Raw genomic sequence first — 13,977 nt, 5'->3', positions numbered from 1 at the left:
TAGGGTGATGGTAATCGCTTGGAAGTCTATGTCTGACTCGGAGGAAATTGTGTTGTCTAAGCGTCTGCCTCTCTGCATACATTGACAAGCATCATCTGTTTGGAGGATTTTTTCTACTGTGAGCGTCTGTTGGGGCCTCTAAGTGTATGTCTCGGCTGCCTCTTATAGTGTTTCTCTGCTGTATCTCAAGAGTATTTGTCTGTTGTCTCTGTGAGTGTATGCCTGTCTGCTGCCTCTCATAGTTTTGTTTATCTGTTGTCTCTCTGAGTATTTATTTGTCTGTCTGCTGCTGATAGAACTGCCGAGTGGGTCCTGTTGCATCAGCCTAAGAATTTTCGGATGGTGTGGTGAGCGGGTCGGGATAGTGTGTCAGAGTGGGTATCGTTGGTGCATCCGAGCGGGCCCCATTGGTAGGCACTCGAAGGGTTGAGACGGAAGGAATCCAGGCGTATCACCGGTTTTCTATTAACCATAGCGCTTCTTGTGACCTTGATAACACCCAGCTGACTCCGTGTCAGTTGGGTGCTAAAAAAAGCTAATTCACCTCGTTGTACATACCTTGTTTATTTCACTTACACTCACCTAGTTGTACTCCTTTAACTGTATTCACCGAAATGTACTCCTCTAGTTTTGCTCAGATAATTGTGTTTGCAGGGGCTGTGTAATAGCTCCTGACCCCGCCTCTTAACTATATCGACACAGTGGCCTTCAAAGGCCATCTCATACCTTCTTTCGAAACTGTGCATGATGCGCGAGTCTATCACCTTCGTATATAAATCGTTCCGCTTACTTCTGAAAAAATATTACCCATGTCTTTGTGCTCATGTGCATTTTAAATCCCAAATCTTGCTCATGGCTCCCCTTATTCTCATCTCTAAAAGTATATCGATATCTAACTTATTTATCCCTAAGTATTTTGTATCGTCATTACGTTCCAAAAGATACTTCAGTCTCTTTTAGAGTTATGTTGAGTTACTTAAGTCTTTCCTCGTTCTAGCACTAATATTAATGAAGACCCTGGTGGAGGAAATGTCTTCCAAATAAAAAGTCATATATCTTATCGTGTGTTTTATTTACATCTGTTAGTACACTGTATCACTGTATTACTTTCTCGCTTACTTTAGGATCCTCTCGAACTTCTTTGTGTACCTGATCAGGTGTGGGTTCATTGCTGGCAATGCACACTCCAGGATGGGCATAGGTAATCAACATAAAATATTAAGAAGAATTTGTTGAATTTCCTGAAAAAATGTACATATGACGATTATACAGGACTTTTCATACCAACTTCTGATGGTATGCTTGTTTATCGTTGAAGGTTATCTGCATTGCCTCTCCTTCATGGATGTATTCCGTGCCCGGTGTTTTCCCCCTCCCTTCCCCTTTTCTTGTTATTCTGCTCTCTTTAGAAATAAATTACAACAGACTCTTTCCCTAGTAAATTTGCAGAAAGTGTTAGTTATTAAGGTACTCGTGGTGTGTGTGTGTGTGTACTCACCTAGTTGAGGTTGCGGGGGTCGAGTCCGAGCTCCTGTGTGTGTGTGTGTGCGTGTGTGTGTGTGTGTGTGTGTGTGTGTGTGTGTGTGTGTGTGTGTGTGCGTGTGTGTGTGTGTGTGTGTGTGTGTGTGTGTGTGTTTCTGTGTGTGTGTGTGTGCGTGTGTGTGTGTGTGTGAGTGTGGTGTATGTACTCACCTATTTGTACTCACCTATTTGTTGTTGCAGGGGTCGAGTCCTAGCTCCTGGCCCCGACTCTTCATTGGTTGCTACTGGGTCCTCTCTCTTCCTGCTCCATGAGCTTTATCAAGCCTCGTCTTAAAACTATGTATGATTCCTGCCTCAACTACGTCACTTTCTAGGCTATTCCACTGCCTGACAACTCTATGACTAAAGAAATACTTCCTAACATCCCTTTGACTCATCTGAGTCTTCAACTTCCAATTGTGACCTCTTGTTTCTGTGTCCCCTCCCTGGAACATCCTGTCTTTGTCCACCTTGTCTATTCCGCGCAGTATTTTATATGTCGTCATCATGTCTCCCCTGACCCTCCTGTCCTCCAGTGTCGTCAGGCCGATTTCCCTTAATCTTTCTTCATAAGACATTCCCCTTAGCTCTGGAACTAACCTTGTAGCAAACCTTTGCACTTTCTCTAATTTCTTGACGTGCTTGATCAAGTGCGGGTTCCAAACAGGTGCTGCATACTCCAGTATGGGCCTGACGTACACAGTGTACAGTGTCTTGAACGATTCCTTACTAAGGTATCGGAACGCCGTTCTCAGGTTTGCCAGGCGCCCATATGCTGCAGCAGTTATCTGGTTGATGTGTGTGTGTGTGTGTGTGTGTGTGTGTGTGTGTGTGTGTGTGTGTGTGTGTGTGTGTGTGTGTGTGTGTGTGTGTGTGTGTGTGTGTGCGTGTGTGTGTGTGTGTGTGTGTGTGTGCGTGTATGTGTGTATGTGTGTGTGTGTGTATGTGTGTGCATGTGTGTGTTCTCGCCTAGTTGTACTCACCTAGTTGAGGTTGCGGGGGTCGAGTCCGAGCTCCTGGCCCCGCCTCTTCACTGGTCGCTACTAGGTCACTCTCCCTGAACCGTGAGCTTTATCATACCTCTGCTTAAAGCTATGTATGGATCCTGCCTCCACTACATCGCTTCCCAAAGTATTCCACTTACTGATTACTCTGTGGCTTAAGAAATACTTCTTAACATCCCTGTGATTCATCTGTGTCTTCAACTTCTAACTGTGTCCCCTTGTTACTGTTTCCAATCTCTGGAACATCCTGTCTTTGTCCACCTTGTCAATTCCTTTCAGTATTTTGTATGTCGTTATCATGCCCCCCATATCTCTCCTGTCCTCCAGTGTCGTCAGGTTGATTTCCCTTAACCTCTCCTCGTAGTACATATCTCTTAGCTCTGGGACTAGTCTTGTTGCAAAGCTTTGCATTTTCTCTAGTTTGTTTACGTGCTTGGCTAGGGGTGGGTTCCAAACTGGTGCCGCATACTCCAATATGGGCCTAACGTACACGGTGTACAGGGTCCTGAACGATTCCTTTTTAAGGTGTCGGAATGCTGTTCTGAGGTTTGCTAGGCGCCCATATGCTGCAGTCGTTATTTGGTTGATGTGCGCTTCAGGAGATGTGCCTAGTGTTATACTTACCCCAAAATATTTTTCCTTGAGTGAGGTTTGTAGTCTCTGGCCTCCTAGACTGTACTCCGTCTGCGGTCTTCTTTGCCCTTCCCCAATCTTTATGACTTTGCACTTGGTGAGATTGAACTCCAGGAGCCAATTGCTGGACCAGGTCTGCAGCCTGTCCAGATCCCTTTGTAGTTCTGCCTGGTCTTCGATCGAGTGAATTCTTCTCATCAACTTCACGTCATCTGCAAACAGGGACACCTCAGAGTCTATTCCTTCCGTCATGGTCACAAATACCAGAAACAGCACTGGTCCTAGGACTGACCCCTGTGGGACCCCCCCGCTGGTCACAGGTGCCCTCTCTGGCATCTCGCCACGTACCATGACTCGCTGCTGTCTTCCTGACAAGTATTCCCTTATCCACTGTAGTGAGTTCCCTGTTATCCCTGCTTGGTCCTCCAGTTTTTGCACTAATCTCTTGTGTGGAACTGTGTCAAACGCCTTCTTGCAGTCCAAGAATATGCAATCCACCCACCCCTCTCTCTCTTGTCTTACTGCTGCCACCATGTCATAGAACTCCAGTAGGTTTGTGACACAGGATTTCCCGTCCCTGAAACCATGATGGCTGCTGTTGCTGAGATCATTCCTTTCTAGGTGTTCCACCACTCTTCTCCTGATAATGTTCTCCATGATTTTGCATACTATACATGTCAGTGACACTGGTCTGTAGTTTAGTGCTTCATGTCTGTCTCCTTTTTTAAAGATTGGGACTACATTTGCTGTCTTCCATGTCTCAGGCAATCTCCTTGTTTCGATAGATGTATTGAATATTGTTGTTAGGGGTACACATAGCGCCTCTGCTCCCCCTCTCAGGACGCATGGGGAGATGTTATCTGATCCCATTGCCTTTGAGGTATCTAGCTCACTCAGAAGCCTCTTCACTTCTTCCTCGGTTGTGTGCACTGTGTCCAGCACTTGGTGGTGTACCCCACCTCTCCGTCTTTCTGGAGCCCCTTCTGTCTCGTCTGTGAACACTTCTTTGAATCTCTTGTTGAGTTCCTCACATACTTCTCGGTCATTTCTTGTCGTCTCTCCTCCTTCCTTCCTTAGCCTGATTACCTGGTCCTTGGCTGTTGTTTTCCTCCTGATGTGGCTGTATAACAGTTTCGGGTCAGATTTGGCTTTCGCTGCTATGTCGTTTTCATATTGTCTTTAGGCCTCACTTCTGATCTGTGCATATTCGTTTCTGGCTCTACGACTGCTCTCCTTATTCTCCTGGGTCCTTTGCCTTCTATATTTCTTTCATTCCTTAGCACACTTGGTTTTTGCCTCCCTGCACCTTTGGGTTAACCATGGGCTCATCCTGGCTTTTTTCATTATTCCTGTTACCCTTGGGTACAAACCTCTCCTCAGCCTCCTTGCATATTGTTGCTACATATTCCATCATCTCATTAACTGGCTTCCCTGCCAGTTCTCTGTCCCACTGAACCCCGTTCAGGAAGTTCCTCATTCCCGTGTAGTCCCCTTTCTTGTAGTGTGTGTGTGTGTGTGTGTGTGTGTGTGTGTGTGTGTGTGTATGTGTGTGTATGTGTGTGTGTGTGTGTGTGTGTGTGTGCGTGTGTGTGTGTGTGTGTGTGTGTGTGTGTGTTCCGCCGCCCAGTATACCTTGAGAGAAGCTCCTCGCCCTTTTTTGGTCCCTTTCTTAATTTCGGTGCTGCCTTTGTGTGGCTTCTATTGTGTGATTACTATTGATCACTAGACTTCACTTAGCTCACATAGATCACTTAGATCACCACACTGTGCCCTTTGCCCTATAGGCAATTTGTATTTCCCGACGGACTTTCTGTGGGTTTGCCACACCTTATCTCCACTAACTTACTATTTGTGACTTATGGTTCTCTATTCACCTATGAACCCTTCGTTTTGATTACCTTACCTCGTGTTATACTCTTGCTCTGTTTTCTTTTTAACATAATTTGTATTGATGGTGATATTTTATTTATCAGGAGAGGTGAGAATGTTTATCTTGACAAAAATATTGGTCACGTGATTACCCAATCTATAAAAATTTTGGACATTTTGTCTGAGACCTTCTGATGCCTTACAGGTCTCTCCTATATATATATATATATATATATATATATATATATATATATATATATATATATATATATATATATATATATATATATATATATATATGATCACATCATAATATGCGATATGTGATTTATTGTTTGGAGATGGAATTTGTTTTTAATTAGTATTTCCTAAATTTGTGCATCTTTCTTCTGTTACGTTTCTGTAGTCGCTGTACTACACAGTTGATATGTCGCAGGTATGAGCTTACCAGATTACCCAGTGTTATTACCCAGTGTTATTACCCAGTGTTATTACCCAGTGTTATTACCCAGTGTTATTACCCAGTGTTATTACCCAGTGTTATTACCCAGTGTTATTACCCAGTGTTATTACCCAGTGTTATTAATATCTGTAGTCACAGGAGCAAAGTCATGCCTGTGATGCTCTGACTTTTGCATTTATTTTATCAAGTACGTTTCCAGTGGTTATAGCATATATTTCCTCCTGTATCCCATCTTTGTAGTCTACCTCTCCTTAACACGATGAAGCATGTTTTAGTGTCTTTTTGACATTGCTGCTTTCTCGGTGTACATTTGTGGCAGCTTTGTTCATTTTCTATTTTTTTTTTTGGTCTCATTTCTGGCACTTTTTCACTCTTCGTTTTCCAAATATCAACCAACCAAGAAATTCTGAATTTTTTTTTGTCACTTCGTCACATTTTACGTGCGGATTATTTGTGTTTTGAGTAACTCATATTTCTTAGCTCCAGCAGCCAAACTGCAGCAAGTCTGTTTTATTTTTTTTTCTCCACAATTTTTTCTTGCAACTGTGAATTGCATCTGCTCGGTTATGATCAGCTTACTGTATACAGAATTTTTTTTTTCATTACACCATCCATGAATCAGATACGCAAACAACATGCATATACAAAGAAATGGCGACGCTAGTGTGTGACTAGTTAATGGTCCAAGTCGGACCGAAACGTCGTCATAAGTTTCTATGTGCGGGTTAGTTGTGTGCTGTGCCCTTATGTCCTTAATAAATCCGATGGCAATTTTTGAGGCATGCGAGAATGGTATATGTGTTTCTCACTATTTTACTTATGCGATCTTCCTGGGACTAAGTTTTGTCAAATTTCGTTGGACACTTTGAATATTTTACTACAGAATCTACATACTTCAGGTGAAGTGTTTCCTTTCTCTCCCGTTTCCGATAAACAATTATTAGAAACATTAAACTCCACCATCCATCCGTCTCTTCATTTGCTCGTTTTATCAGATTCCTTGTAGGGATTTGCAGTCATTTTTATTACTTATTTGCATAGAATTTTAGTATCCTCCGCAAACAAGTAATGATTTAGTCTCTCTGTCCATAAAGACTATTGTTGGGCTGAGGGCGCCTGGTTTTGCAGCTTTTCTTATGATGACGTTTGATATACTGGTGCTCTTAGCTTTTTAATACCACTGAATTAATATTCATTCCTTATATTTTCTTCCTAATTTTTTTCACATTTGAGCCAGATTCCTTTATTTGTTTCGCGACTGATTCTTTCTTATTTTCTTTTATTTGCCATGAATTTCTCTCTTTTTCAACCTCCTCCATTTTCACTATGCTTCCCTCGGCTTCTCTCCACCCCTTTCCACGCTTCCTCTCATTATATCGCCTCACACCCACCCTCACCGTTATCCCCTCACGAGCTGACCCCATGCATGACTTCTACGAAAGAGTTTTAAAAAATAGATTCATTGACGAAACAGAGGAATAAATCCACAAGTAACGAGATAAGTTTGCTATTATCAGCCTCCTCCTCCTCCTCCTCCTCCTCCTCCTCCTTCCAGGAGAAGCACCAGCTTCATACACCCTCCTATCTCTCTCTCTCTTTCTCTCTCTCTCTCTCTCTCTCTCTCTCTCTCTCTCTCTCTCTCTCTCTCACCCGAACACCCTCCCGTGCCTGCTTCCACTAACTGTCCCAACATTAACCAATTGGCTGAATAAGTTCACGAGTATTATACCCTAGATTATCTTAAAGATTACTAGTTCTCTAGTATCTTAAAGTTTACTAGTTTTCTACCTCTTGCAACAGGTAGTCTAAAACTTTACTGGTTCTCTAGTATCGTTAACTACTTCCTGACACCTTACTAGTTCACTAGCGTCTTTAACTATTCTCTAATACAAGGTACGTCAATGTCTTAATAATCCTCTTCTATCACTTACCATTCTCAAACTCTGTCCATAAATATTCAAGGTTCTAAACTGTTATCGATAACATATACGTGACAGTAAGTATAACCCATCAATGACAGCGCCTCGGTTCTGGTGAAGGGCTTTTGATCCAAGGAATAACAACTCTGCTCTCTTTGGATAAAACCTGATCACCTCACATTCCTATGGCGACGGGTGTCCCCCTTAATGAAGGTCTCACATTCCCTCCTCCTCACTAAGTGACAAAAAAAATAAACTTTCATAAAAACAACCCAAAGTGGTTCAGACACTGAGTCTTGCTTACCTATTTCTCCCTAACTACCCCGCCTCTATCCATTTTCCCTGCTCTGTCCTCGTCCAATCCTTCCAATCCCCATTCTAGCTAGCCAAATGGTCGTATTAAAAAAATCTTAGACTTACCTCGACAGGGTAGGACCGGGAGGCAACTACCGGTATTACAATAATTGAAAATGCTTCTACTGGGTTTAATTATCGTAACTCTCATCCGAGCGCCTCTTTTCTAAAAAAAAAATAATCTATTGTAATTTTCAGTTTAAAGTGACAGGTCATTAACTAAGTTCATATATCTAGAAGTAGTGTTTCTAGTATCTAAAAAGGCAGCTGGCAGTGTAATTTGGCTAATATATAAAGGATTTCTAACAAATGGGAAGCAATTAAGCTTGGTGTTATCGGCATGTACAATTGTTTTCTGCAAGTTTTTTCAGTTGTCTCGACAAATCTGTTGGAATATTTCAACGTCTGGTGATGGTTGAGATAATTGAAACAATCTTCAGGTGCGCCATGAACCTCTTATTCCTCACTCAACCAGCACACCACTAGTGTAATACCACCAGCACACTAGTGTAATACCACCAGCACACTAGTGTAATACCACCAGCACACTAGTGTAATACCACCAGCACACTAGTGTAATACCACCAGCACACTAGTGTAATACCACCAGCACACCAGTGCACTACCACCAGCACACCTCTAGTGCACTGTCACACCACCACCGGTCCACCACCACCGGTCCACCACCACCAGTCCATCACCACCAGTCCACCACCACCAGTCCGTCACAGCCAATCCATCACCACAAGTCCACCACCATCAGTCCACCACCATCAGTCCATCACCACCAGTCCGTTACCACCAGTCCATCACCAGCAGTCCACCACAACAAGTCCACCACCAATCCACCACCACCGGTTTACCACCACCAGTCCGTCACCACCAGTCCACCATCACCAGTCCATCACCACCAGTCCATCACCACCAGTCCACCACCACCAGTCCGTCACAACCAATCCATCACCACAAGTCCACCACCATCAGTCCACCACCATCAGTCCATCACCACCAGTCCGTCACCACCAGTCCATCACCAGCAGTCCACCACAACTAGTCCACCACCAATCCACCACCACCGGTTCACCACCACCAGTCCGTCACCACCAGTCCACCACCACAAGTCCGTCACCACCAGTCGATCACCACCAGTCCTTCATCACCAGTCCACCACCACCAGTCCACCACCACATGTCCATCGTCACCAGTCCACCACCACCAGTCCGTCACAACCAATCCATCACCACCAGTCCACCACCATCAGTCCACCACCATCAGTCCATCACTACCAGTACGTCACCACCAGTCCATCACCAGCAGTCCACCACAACTAGTTCGCCACCAACAATCCACCACGATCAGTCCACCACCACCGGTCCACAACTACCAGTCCATCACCACCAGTCGATCACCACTAGTCCACCACCACCAATCCTTCACCACCAGTCCATCACCACCAGTCCACTAGCACCAGTCCACTACTACCAGTTCACCACCACCAGTCCGTCACCACCAGTCCACCACCACCAGTCCATCACCACCAGTCAGTCACCACCAGTCCACCACCAACCACCACCACCAGTCCACCACCATCAGTCCGTCACCACCAGTCCACCATCACCAGTCCGTCACCACCAGTCGATCACCATCAGTCAATCACCAACAGTCCAGCACGACCAGTCGATCACCATCGGTCCACCACCACCAGTCCACCACCACCAGTCCACCACCACCAGTCCGTCACCACCAGTCCACCACCACTAGTCCGTCATCACCAGTCCGTCACCACCAGTCCACCACCACCAGTCGATCACCATCAGTCCAACACTACCAGTCCGCCACCACCGGTCCACCACTGTCAGTCCACCACCACCAGTCGATCACCACTAGTGCACCACCACCAGTTCGTCACCACCAGTCCACCACGATCAGTCCACCACCACCCAGTCTACCACCATCAGTCCATCACCACCAGTCCGTCACCACCAGTCGATCACCATCAGTCGATCACCAACAGTCCAGTACGACCAGTCGATCACCACCGGTCCACCACCACCAGTCCGTTACCACCAGTCCATCACCCGCAGTCCACCACTACTAGTCCACCACCATCAGTCCACCACCACCGGTCCACCACCACCAGTCCATCACCATCAGTCCACCACCACCAGTCGTTCACCATCAGTCCACCACCACCAGTCGATCACCATCAGCCCACCACCATCAGTACACCACCACCGGTCCATCGCTACCAGTCTGCCACCACCAGTCGATCACCACCAGTCCACTACCAGTCCACCACCAGTCCGTCACCACCAGTCCACCACGACCAGTCGATCACCAACAGTCCAGCACGACCAGTCGATCACCATTGGTCCACCACCACCAGTCCAGTCCACTACCAGTCGATCACCACTGGCTCAGTAATAGTGTACAATAGTGTTCAATAAAACTTTTAACTCTGAACTGCACATTCTCCTTATTTACAAAGTCGCAGATTCACACTAAATACAATATGGGAAATTATAACGGAATGTAGATTGTAAGTTCGTACGAGAATCATTTACAAATTGAAAAAGAAAAAAAATCCCAGTGAGCTTTGGAAAAAAATTTTTCCTTCCCTCCCTTTCCTCCTTCCTTTTTGCCGGAGAAAGGCTCTTGATTCAATGGATTAAAGTATTCTTGACTGGTGGTGCATAGGTGACATGTAGCTTCAATGACCCTTTGGTAGTCGACAGGTTATATACCTGATGAACCCCAATAACTATAGACTAATCTCTTGTTATCACTCCCATGACTGAAAGAGTAGCATAGCTATTTATCTCGCTATTACCGGAAGAGTGATAGAACGTACACCATTGCTTAACCTGACTGACCCACACGTGTTCAGTGCCTCATGGAAATGTACTCTTATTCTTATTCTTATTAATATAATACGAATAATAATTTTGTTCGAGCAACGTGCCATCAGTTCTCCCAAGTAACTCAGCTAACCGAACCTGAATCCAGTGATGAATGCTAATAATGTCCTGTGTGAGTCCCTGCAGGGAGAGAGAGAGAGAGAGAGAGAGAGAGAGCCTTGCCATCAGCCGTGCTTGGTTTACGTTTGACTCTAACCAATCTTAATTGCTCTTAGGAGCGTGAAATTGGAATGCACTTGGAATTCATTATTTACTGTTCCCATATTGGGAACGTCTTTGTCTAGACAGCGCGTCCTCCAACTTAAACAGCGAGGATACCAACTCTATAAATGCACTATTCACTACCTTTTTTTCCTTTTTGCTTTCGCGGGAAAGAGCTCGTTTCGGGATTCTACAATCCGAACTATAATGCGTGAGATTACGCTCGTTCTGTCCGGAGGACAGGTCGCTCATGGCTCTAGAAACATGTTATTCGCGTGAGACGGTTGTAAATTATACGGATCATTAGAGGACGATTATTCATTCTGAATACTGCTTGAGGTCTTCAAAGGTCCAAGGAGAGTAATGCGTGCATTTCCCTCAAGCTATCGGCAGTCATTGGCCTTCTTACTGCATACTGGTTGGAATATTTGGTTTCAGGCCTATCGATTACACGAAAGTCATTAAGGCTGAATATAACTTGTACATCACCATTCTAGGATAATAATTTAATGCCTTAAACAAGGACTGAAGTAAAATCAGAGAGTGTCTGCACTAACAGAGGCAATCCTTCTAGTGTGCATACCCATGTTTTTATCTTAAAGACCGAGATCCCTTTCAGTAAGCGTAGAGATAACATAATTATACCTTCTCAGTTCGTCAGAGATAACAGAATTTCTTCCTAATGGTTTATCAGAAATAAATTTGCAACCTTTCATTGTGTCAAAGATGAGAACGTTTCAGCTCATCTTTGTGTCAAAGGCGCATCAAAAATAACAGAGTTTCAGCCTCTCAGTGTATCAAAGATAACCTTCCATCCTCACAGTGTATCAAAGATAACGTTCCATCCTCACAGTGTATCAAAGATAACCTTCCATCCTCACAGTGTATCAAAGATAACGTTCCATCCTCACAGTGTATCAAAGATAACGTTCCATCCTCACAGTGTATCAAAGATAACGTTCCATCCTCACAGTGTATCAAAGATAACGTTCCATCCTCACAGTGTATCAAAGATAACGTTCCATCCTCACAGTGTATCAAAGATAACGTTCCATCCTCACAGTGTATCAAAGATAACCTTCCATCCTCACAGTGTATCAAAGATAACGTTCCATCCTCACAATGTATCAAAGATAACGTTCCATCCTCACAGTGTATCAAAGATAACGTTCCATCCTCACAGTGTATCAAAGATAACGTTCCATCCTCACAGTGTATCAAAGATAACCTTCCATCCTCACAGTGTATCAAAGATAACGTTCCATCCTCACAATGTATCAAAGATAACGTTCCATCCTCACAGTGTATCAAAGATAACGTTCCATCCTCACAGTGTATCAAAGATAACGTTCCATCCTCACAGTGTATCAAAGATAACCTTCCATCCTCACAGTGTATCAAAGATAACGTTCCATCCTCACAGTGTATCAAAGATAACGTTCCATCCTCACAGTGTATCAAAGATAACCTTCCATCCTCACAGTGTATCAAAGATAACGTTCCATCCTCACAGTGTATCAAAGATAACGTTCCATCCTCACAGTGTATCAAAGATAACCTTCCATCCTCACAGTGTATCAAAGATAACGTTCCATCCTCACAGTGTATCAAAGATAACCTTCCATCCTCACAGTGTATCAAAGATAACGTTCCATCCTCACAGTGTATCAAAGATAACCTTCCATCCTCACAGTGTATCAAAGATAACGTTCCATCCTCACAGTGTATCAAAGATAACGTTCCATCCTCACAGTGTATCAAAGATAACGTTCCATCCTCACAGTGTATCAAAGATAACCTTCCATCCTCACAGTGTATCAAAGATAACGTTCCATCCTCACAGTGTATCAAAGATAACCTTCCATCCTCACAGTGTATCAAAGATAACCTTCCATCCTCACAGTGTATCAAAGATAACGTTCCATCCTCACAGTGTATCAAAGATAACGTTCCATCCTCACAGTGTATCAAAGATAACCTTCCATCCTCACAGTGTATCAAAGATAATCTTCCATCCTCACAGTGTATCAAAGATAACCTTCCATCCTCACAGTGTATCAAAGATAACCTTCCATCCTCACAGTGTATCAAAGATAACCTTCCATCCTCACAGTGTATCAAAGATAACCTTCCATCCTCACAGTGTATCAAAGATAACCTTCCATCCTCACAGTGTATCAAAGATAACCTTCCATCCTCACAGTGTATCAAAGATAACCTTCCATCCTCACAGTGTATCAAAGATAACGTTCCATCCTCACAGTGTATCAAAGATAACGTTCCATCCTCACAGTGTATCAAAGATAACCTTCCATCCTCACAGTGTATCAAAGATAACGTTCCATCCTCACAGTGTATCAAAGATAACCTTCCATCCTCACAGTGTATCAAAGATAACCTTCCATCCTCACAGTGTATCAAAGATAACCTTCCATCCTCACAGTGTATCAAAGATAACCTTCCATCCTCACAGTGTATCAAAGATAACCTTCCATCCTCACAGTGTATCAAAGATAACCTTCCATCCTCACAGTGTATCAAAGATAACCTTCCATCCTCACAGTGTATCAAAGATAACCTTCCATCCTCACAGTGTATCAAAGATAACCTTCCATCCTCACAGTGTATCAAAGATAACGTTCCATCCTCACAGTGTATCAAAGATAACCTTCCATCCTCACAGTGTATCAAAGATAACCTTCCATCCTCACAGTGTATCAAAGATAACCTTCCATCCTCACAGTGTATCAAAGATAACGTTCCATCCTCACAGTGTATCAAAGATAACCTTCCATCCTCACAGTGTATCAAAGATAACCTTCCATCCTCACAGTGTATCAAAGATAACCTTCCATCCTCACAGTGTATCAAAGATAACCTTCCATCCTCACAGTGTATCAAAGATAACCTTCCATCCTCACAGTGTATCAAAGATAACGTTCCATCCTCACAGTGTATCAAAGATAACCTTCCATCCTCACAGTGTATGAAAGATAACGTTCCATCCTCACAGTGTATCAAAGATAACCTTCCATCCTCACAGTGTATCAAAGATAACCTTCCATCCTCACAGTGTATCAAAGATAACCTTCCAT

Source organism: Cherax quadricarinatus, chromosome 12, assembly GCF_038502225.1.
Source record: "Cherax quadricarinatus isolate ZL_2023a chromosome 12, ASM3850222v1, whole genome shotgun sequence".
NCBI lineage: Eukaryota > Metazoa > Arthropoda > Malacostraca > Decapoda > Parastacidae > Cherax > Cherax quadricarinatus.
This window is presented reverse-complemented; position numbering follows the sequence as displayed.